The sequence below is a fragment of the Triticum urartu genome, chromosome 6, assembly GCF_003073215.2.
Source record: "Triticum urartu cultivar G1812 chromosome 6, Tu2.1, whole genome shotgun sequence".
Lineage (NCBI taxonomy): Eukaryota > Viridiplantae > Streptophyta > Magnoliopsida > Poales > Poaceae > Triticum > Triticum urartu.
Window position 1 is genome coordinate 558,529,923 of NC_053027.1, and position 9,237 is coordinate 558,539,159.

At 40.5% G+C, this 9,237-nt stretch overlaps 1 long non-coding RNA gene across 1 annotated transcript; it reads left to right on the top strand.

The window, feature by feature from the left end:
• The first annotated feature begins 8,229 nt into the window (after positions 1-8,229).
• On the top strand, positions 8,230-8,644 carry LOC125512984. Its single transcript, XR_007285626.1, has 3 exons — positions 8,230-8,301; positions 8,394-8,463; positions 8,591-8,644. It is a non-coding gene; the product is annotated as an uncharacterized LOC125512984 (long non-coding RNA).
• Positions 8,645-9,237: the final 593 nt, after the last annotated feature.

Here is a 9,237-nt window from a genome sequence, read left to right on the forward strand (position 1 = left end):
CTTGATGTATCGCGAGCTTTGCTATTATAGTTGGATCCTATGTTTCTCCTCCCCCTCTTCTCTCTTGTAATGAATTGAGTTTTCCCCTTGAAGTAATCTTATCGGATTGAGTCTTCAAAGATTTGAGAACACTTGATGTATGTCTTGCCGTGGATATCTGTGGTGACAATGGGATACCACGTGCCACTTGATGTATGTTTTGGTGACCAACTTGCGGGTTTCATGACATTGGGAACCTATGCATAGGGGTTGGCACACGTTTTCGTCGTGATTCTCCGGTAGAAACTTTGGGGCACTCTTTGAGGTCCTTTGTGTTGGTTGAATAGATGAATCTGAGATTGTGTGATGCATACCGTATAATCATACCCACGGATACTTGAGGTGACATTGGAGTATCTAGGTGACATTAGGGTTTTGGTTGATTTGTGTCTTAAGGTGTTGTTCTAGTACGAACTCTAGGGCTATTTGTGACACTTATAGGAATAGCCCAACGGATTGATTGGAAAGAATAACTTTGAGGTGGTTTCGTACCCTACCATAATCTCTTCGTTTGTTCTCTGCTATTGTGACTTTGGAGTGACTCTTTGTTGCATGTTCAGGGATAGTTATGTGATCCAATTATGTTAGTATTGTTGAGGGAACTTGCACTAGCGAAAGTATGAACCCTAGGCCTTGTTTACTATCATTGCAATACCGTTTACTCTCACTTTTACCATTAGTTACCTTGCTGTTTTTATATTTTCAGATTACAAATACCTTTATCTACCATCCATATACCACTTGTATCACCATCTCTTCGCCGAACTAGTGCACCTATACAATTTACCATTGTATTGGGTGTGTTGGGGACACAAGAGACTCTTTGTTATTTGGTTGCAGGGTTGCTTGAGAGAGACCATCTTCATCCTACGCCTCCTACGGATTGATAAGCCTTAGGTCATCCACTTGAGGGAAATTTGCTACTATCCTACAAACCTCTACACTTGGAGGCCCAACAATGTCTACAAGAAGAAGGTTGTGTAGTAGACATCAAGCTCTTTTCTGGCGCCGTTGCCGGGGAGGTTAGCGCTTGAAGGTATATCTTTAGATCTTGCAATCGAGTCTTTTAGTTTCTTGTTTTATCACTAGTTTAGTTTATAAAAGAAAATTATAAAAAATGGAATTGAGTTTGTCTCATACGCTTCACCTTTTTAATATCTTTCGTTAGTATGATGGAAAGGATAATTGTGCTCAAATGCTAGAATAAGAAATCTATAAAATGTTTGGAACTAAATATATGAATGATGAGCATGATTGCAATGTTGTTAGTATGAATTCCTTGAATATCCATGATGCTAATGATATGCAAAGCCACAAGCTTGGGGAAGCTATGTTTGATGAAGATGATATTTTTTGTCCCCCAAGTTTTGCTGAGCAAATTTATTATGATGAAAGCATGCCTCCTATTTATGATGATTATATTGATGAAAGTGGATTTGGAGAGGTCATGACTTTATTTAGTAATGATTCCACTATTCTGCAAGAGGTTCCAATTGATTATGAGACCAAAGTTGCTATCTATGATGATTATTGTGACGACTTGTATGCTATAAAGAATAATGATATCCATGAAACTTGTCATCTTGATCTTAATTTTCAATCACATGATAGTTATTTTGTTGAGTTTGCTCCCACTATTATTCATGAGAAGAATTTTGCTTGTGTGGAGAGTAGTAAATTTTCTGTGCTTGTAGATCATGAAAAGAATGCTTTAGGTGCTGGTTATATTGTTGAATTCATTCATGATTCTACTAAAAATCATTATGAGGGAGGAATATATGCTTGTAGGAATTGCAATAATATCAAGTTTCCTCTCTATGTGCTTAAAATTTTGAAGTTATGCTTGTTTTACCTTCCTATGCAAGTTGATTCTTGTTCCCACAAGTTGTTTGCTCAAAAAATCCCTATGCATAGGAAGTATGTTAGACTTAAATGTGCTAGTCATATTATTCATGATGCTCTCTTTATGTTTCAATTCTTATCTTTTATGTGAGCATCATTGACATCATCATGCCTAGCTAGGGGCATTAAACGATATCGCTTGTTGGGAGGCAACCCAATTTTATTTTTGTTCCTTGCTTTTTGTTCCTGTTTAGTAATAAATAATTCATCTAGACTCTGTTTAGATGTGGTTTTATGTGTTTAATTAGTGTTTGTGCCAAGTAGAACCTTTGGGAAGACTAGGGGAAAGTCTTGTTGATCAAGCTGTCAAAAACAGAAACTTTAGCGATCACGAGAATTGCTGCAATTTTTATTTGGTTGAGAATTTTGCAGATGATTAATAGATAAATTCCTCAGGTCCAGAAATTTAGTTGAGAATTTTATGAGTTCCAGAATATACATTTGATCCAGATTACTACAGACTGTTCTGTTTTTGACAGATTCTGTTTTTCATGTGTTGTTTACTTATTTTGATGAATCTATGGCTAGTAAAAGAGTTTATAAACCATAGAGAAGTTGGAATACAGTAGATATTACACCAATATAAATAAAGAATGAGTTCACAACAGTACCTAAGTGGTGATTTGTTTTCTTATACTAACGGAGCTTACGAGTTTTCTGTTATGTTTTGTGTTGTGAAGTTTTCAAGTTTTGGGTAAGGATTCGATGGACTATGGAACAAGGAGTGGTACGAGCCTAAGCTTGGGGATGCCCAAGGCACCCCAAGGTAATATTAAAGTATAGCCAAGATCCTAAGCTTGGGGATGCCCCGGAAGGCATCCCCTCTTTCGTCCACTTCCATCGGTAACTTTACTTGGAGCTATATTTTTATTCACCACATGATATGTGTTTTGCTTGGAGCCTCAATTTATTTTGTCTGAATTTGCTTGATGTTATTTAGAACAATGTTTTGCATCTTTTATTTCAATAAAAGTGGCATTGATAGCCTTTACTATGCCTATTTTACAAGTCCTCATGTTGCTGTTTGAAAACAGGAAGTTTACCGCTGTTGCAATAATTCCCTAGAAAAGTCAGAATATAATAAAATGTTGAAACCTTTTGAATATTAAGATCTGATAAATTTACTACAGTGGGAATTTTCTTTTATAATTTTTGGAGCTAGGGAAGTATGGATGTTGCTACATTCTTTATCACTACAAGGATTCTGGTCTACTGCAACAAAATTTATTGCTACAACTACGTTTTGTTGCAATAAAACGCAATATTACCACAAGTTCTCCGGTTGTGGTAATAGGCCGCACATATTGCCGTAACGTAGTTCCGTCGCTATAAATACTAACTTTGTTGCAATACAGGCCTCATATTGCAACAAACCGTATCGCCGTTGCAATATGGTAGCGGTATTGCGACAAACAAATTTCGTTGCGTGCTAGGTATTTCAACAGAATAATTATTCGTGGCAATATTCAAAAATATATTGCAACATCTACGTGACGTTGCATTAGTTACAAATATTGTTGCATGTTCTTTTACGAAAAAAACCTTAGTTTTTAATAACGTGTATATCCCCTGTTTGCGAAAAAGGAGTCTTCCCAGAGAAGAAAATTTACAAAAAACCAAACGCACATGCGCCTTCCGGGATTCGAACTCGAGACTTCTTTCTTCTGCCACTAACTAAGCCGGGTTTTGGACCTCTTATTCCTTATTCAGTTCGCTGAAGCCGGGTTTTTTTATTCTTTCTGGTTTAGTTTAGTTTGGTTTTTATTTCCCTTTTCTTTTCTTTCATATTGTTGTTTATTTTCCAAAAAAGAACGAACATTTCTTAAACATAATGAACTTTTTTCATTTTCTGTGAACTTTTTTCCAGATTGATGAACTTTATTTCAAATTCAATGAACTTTTTTTGGAAATCAATGAACTTTTTTCAAAAGAATAGATGACATTTTGATCAAATTTGATGAACTTTTTTCTATTTCGATGAACATTTTTCAAAATCGGTGAACTTTTTTTCAAATCAAGATTTTTTTTAAGTTTGTGAGCATTTTTTAAAAAAACCGTGAACTTTTTTAAATCACTATTTGTTTTTATATTTTTGCGTTTTTTTCTCTTTTTTTGTTTTTCTGGAAAAGTGAAAACCGTCGAGGGGGGACTGAGCGAGCAGTTAACTGCGCTCGAGGAAGGGCTCACCTTAGATGGGCCGGCCCAGCGCAGAAGCACAGAGTGCGCCCGTTCCTCAAGTGGCCGCTGCTCCATTGCGCCGTTCGTTTAAAATAGCAGACGTATATGTTTGTATACTTTGGTCCGTTGCGTTTTTTGTATCTGTTTTTTTTCGTATTATAATTTTGTATAAGTTTATATTTCTTTTCGTCAAATTCACAAAAAAGTGCAGCTGACAGGATCGATCCGGTCTTCGTATTATAATTTTGTATAAGTTTGTATTTCTTTTCGTCAAATTCACAAAAAAGTGCAGCTGACGGAATCGATCCGGTCGTAGTTGTATACTTTTGTATTTCTTTTTGTCAAACTCACAAAAAAGTGCAGCTGACAAGATCGATCCGATGATATCTCCGTACAAAAGGAAAGAACACAAACCACTAGGCTATCCCATCGGTTGTGATATATGTGCTTTTTTTTACTTCTTTTATTTGTTCTGTCATTTCGTGGTTTTTTCTCCTGCCGTTTTTATTTTTTTTCTTTCTTTATCATTTTTCCTAAATGTGCAGATTCCTTTCAAATTCATGAATTTTTTTAAAACCGATGAAGCTTTTTTTGAAATCCATCAACTTTTACTCAAATTCGTGAAGCTTTTTTCAGAACTGATGTTCTTTTCTAATTTGTGAACTTTTTAAAAAACAATGAACCTTTTTAAAATTTGATGAACTTTTTTCGAAACGAATGAACTTTTTAAAATTGATTAACTTTTTTTAAAATTTGAAGAACTGTTTTCAAATTTGATGATTTTTTAAAATTAAACTACAACGGTGGCATCAATTATACCAGTAGAAGTGGATATAGCAACTAAACCATGATATTCCAACAAGGACGTCGGCGGCAGGGCTCCTTCGCCCCCTCGCACATGGATCCGATGCCGGACGGATCTGACCGACAAGGGCGTTGTAATGCGGTGGGTCGCGGCAGCGCGATCCGGCTTCCTAGCGGCTACGTTGGGAGATGGATGACACGGATGTGGCCTCCGGTGGTGGGGTGTGCTGGGTCTTGGTAGCAGTGGTGATCTCACCGGATCTGTGGTCCCAAGCACCAGGTGGCGCGAGCTGCGGACGACGACGGGAGGGATCCCTAGGGACCTCCCAGTGCCCTGCCGTCTGCTCCTCCCCTCCCCTGTCGCTGCCAGAGGGCGTGACCGGGTGAAGCCTGGCCAGCGGCAGCGGCAGCGGCGCCAAGGCCCCTTCACCCCCTCGTGCGTGGATCCGATGCAAGACGGATCTGATGGGCGAGGGCACAAATATTTAACATATATCCCAAGTTTCAATTTTGTCATGGCAACTAGGGAGTAAACAAAGATACACAATTCTAGATCCACGATGAAACAACACGTTGCTAACACAACAGATCTTAAAAACAAAATTGGATTGGTTGTTAATTTACATAGTTGATTTTTTATGTTTTTCGTTGAAACAAAAATGACATGATTATGTTGGACCTATTCTAGCGCGGAGGAACCCTCCATGGACTACCCGGTAAGATGAAAGATGTTGAAATCACCCCCATCTCAAGATTAAAATGTGAGATCGAGACTGACATAGATCGACTGTCTCACCAACCCATCACATTTGTACTTGTGTTCCAAGGCAAGAGCATTACCTAGTAGTTTTAATGTGAGGGCCACATGAGGTTTCTGTGAGTTGTAGTTCAAAACTAGCCAAGTTTTTGCTGATGATTCTCAAAATTGTAGTGCAAACCTGGTTGTACCTTCAATCGGGTCGTCCGACGACAACGCGCTAGCACCGGTCGCGACCCCTACTTTCGCGTGATGGCCACCCCAACCAGGCTGCAGCTCGTGCCGTCCTGACCCGAGTGGCAAGCCCCGGTCGGCGAGCCGCCCCTCTGACCTTGCACGCCGCTCCTGGTCGGCCATGGCTCCCGTCGTCTGCTTCCTCCATCCTCGGTGCTGACCAAGCAGTTCCGTTGTCCCTCTTCCCGACCTTCGCCCGTGAGCTCGAGCCTCTCCACCCGCCATGGATGCGAGCTTCCCACACGCCGCCTACCGCCGGACATAGGGAAGATGACGAATGTGGGATAATTTCATCGGGAATCTCCCTGATCTAGTTCGGAGGGAAGATGACGATCGTGAGACGATTTAGCAGCATATATATCTCATATTGCTTTGAAATATATTTTTTCCAATTTATTTAATTATTCTAAACATCCCTCCAAAAAGAATTACTTTCCCACCACATAATTTTGGTTTCCTGTAGTTTGCGCCAATATTTTGTGTTCCCACCAAAAAAATAAAGTACCCCCTCCGTTTCTTTTTAGTCTGCATATAAGGTTTGGTCAAAGTCAAACTTTGTTAACTTTGACTAAGTTTATAGAAAAATACATCAAGATTCATAATATGAAATCAATATTTTTAGATGCATCATGAAATTAATTTTCATACCATATAGCTTTAGTATTGTAGATGCTAATATTTTTTCTATAAAATTGGTTAAATTTTACGAAGTTTGACTTTGACCAAATCTTATATGCAGACTAAAAGGAAGTATTTATCTTGCCGCTAAAGACCCTTCCTAACGACCCATGATTACTATTCTAAACCAAATCACACGGCGTCTTCACCGGCGATTAGATATGGAGCTCTCGTCCCGGGTTCAGGTTGTTCTTTCTCTCGATCTACTCCCATCCTAGAACGTCCAGAAATCCTAGCGTCGTCCAGCGGGTGCGGCGGTTGCCCAGCGCGCTGCGCGATGCCGTCGTCCTCGATCTCGCCCTCCTCCCTCTCCTCCGGGCCCGCCGATGCGGGCCGCGTCTCCGTGTCCTCGGCCATGCCCGCTCGCCGCCGCATGCCCCTTCGGCTGCCCGACACCCGCGCGACCCCGCCCGCTCGCCCGGCCGCTCGGTCCTACTGCCCGCTGTCAGAGCCCGTCGCCGTCGCCCGCTGCCGAAGACCCCAGCCTACGGCCGCCGCCCCTCGTCTGCTGCGGGATACTCGCGAGCGCGCCGCCCGCTCGCCTCGTCCACTGTGTCACAGGGTGACATCCCTCGGCAGCGCCCCGCCCCCCGTGCTGCCCACCGCGAACCCCGGCCAGTGCGCCCTCCCTTGGCGGTGCCTACGTTTGGGTAAAGTCGAGCCAGCGGGCGTCGCCTGGCTCCCCTCCCCCGGGCGGCCATGGAGGAGCCATGCACTGCTAATGTAATATCTCTTGTTTTTGATAATTTCGCATAATGTAGTTCATGACTACAATGTTTCTTACTCTGATTTTATTGTGAAGATGTCGGATGATGAAGACGATGGGTGATCGTGATGGTGACACCCAGAGCTAGAAGGCCACGAGGAGTTCAATATGAGATGTTAGTATTCACATATGCTCTACATAATTCTGCAATTGTATGTGTATGAGTACTAATCAAACCAAAAACTACCAATATTTATTTTAATTGTGAAGCAACAATGGTATGAAGAATATCTGCTATTGCCGGCGTGTTGTCTTTGTAGCAGCTCATTGAGAAGTTAGGCTTTAATAATGTGACTGATAAGCCAGTTGCACTTAAAATGATGAGAGATGTATGTGAATCTGTTCTTTAATCCTCCGAAAGGAAGCAAAGCTAGCACATAGTGGTGGTGATATCTTGACGAGTTATAGAGCGGCCTTGTGGAGGCAGCTTGGGAAGGTTAACAAGGGATTGCATTGGAATTATTTCTGATTAAGTATTAGCTCTGGATTACCACTGTTGTTGTTGTTAGTCCAGCTGTACTGGTGCTATAACTACACTATCTGGGTTGGCACTTCAGTTGAATTCTAGATTTATTCTTTTGGTCTGGTTCTCTCCTTATGATTGTCTTCTACTGTATGACTTGGTATATCATACTTCAAAATATGTTGGGCCTATTTTTTTGCAATACTCGCTGAGGAACATATGCAAGTGTGGGACTTGATAAAGCTTGGAGATTATCTTAGTGCAAGGGATGATGTCGATCCCTCTAGGATAGGGATTGCTGGTGAATCACTCGGAGGTATTATAGATCATGATTACATCATGATACTGAATTAATACACAGACTTCACTTTTAGAAAACTTGTCCTTTTTATTTGGAGCTGAATACAGGAATGCATGCATTGTTTGCTGATTTTTGTGGATACACGGTACAGTGTTGTTGTTCCAATAATTGGTGTTCAGGTACACACAACAGTAATTTTATCGATATGGGTGCATATAGTTTTGTGATTTGTCCCATATAAGTAAAGCAATGCTCTTTGTGGTGGCTACAGGGATTTCAATGGGCAATAGATAATGACATGTGGCAAGCTAGAGTTGATAGCATTAAGCCTTTATTTGAATGTTAGATGCCATGCATCCTCTAAGATTGGGCACACACCATTGAAAAATATAGATCACAGCTGATATATATTGTATCAGTTCAGAACATTTACATGTAAGTATCTATGTCATTTTGTCTTTCCTGTAGAAGCAAGAATTGATTCAGGGAAGAGTGAAATAGATGCAGAGGTTGTGAAAAGGTGACTATCTGATTTATTTGACATCTATTTCTGATTGTTCCATTGTAAATGTTTCACGATCTTGTATTGACATATTTTTATCAGGTTTGGGACAAAATAGCACCTGCTATGGCTTCACAATTTGATGCTCCCTACTTAGTTCCTCCGATTGCACCACGTCCACTCCTCCTAAATGGTAAAACCTATCATATTTCTTATTGAGCGCTTCTGCTTCGTCCAATAGTTATTGCATGACCCAACATATTCAAAAGTCTCTCACTTTTATGAGTTCAATGAGAACTTGTCAGGGCTGGGCTTCCAGTCTTCAATATATATTTTTGTCTTATGATTTTATGGTTGAGCCAGAACTGTTGTTAACCCTTCATTTAAAAATTAATGTTAATTGAGCATTTTTCTTGTTGCTGGAGCTTCATTCATCAATTACCATGCAGGTGCTGACGACCCTCGTTGCCCAGTCCTTGGTCTACAAGAACCTGCCTCAAAAGCTGCTGAGGCTTATGCAGAAGCTGGTTCTATGGATAAGTTCAAGGTAGCATTCAATCTGCTCCCTCCGATCCAAATTAATTGACGCTCCTCTAGTACAACTTTATCTTTG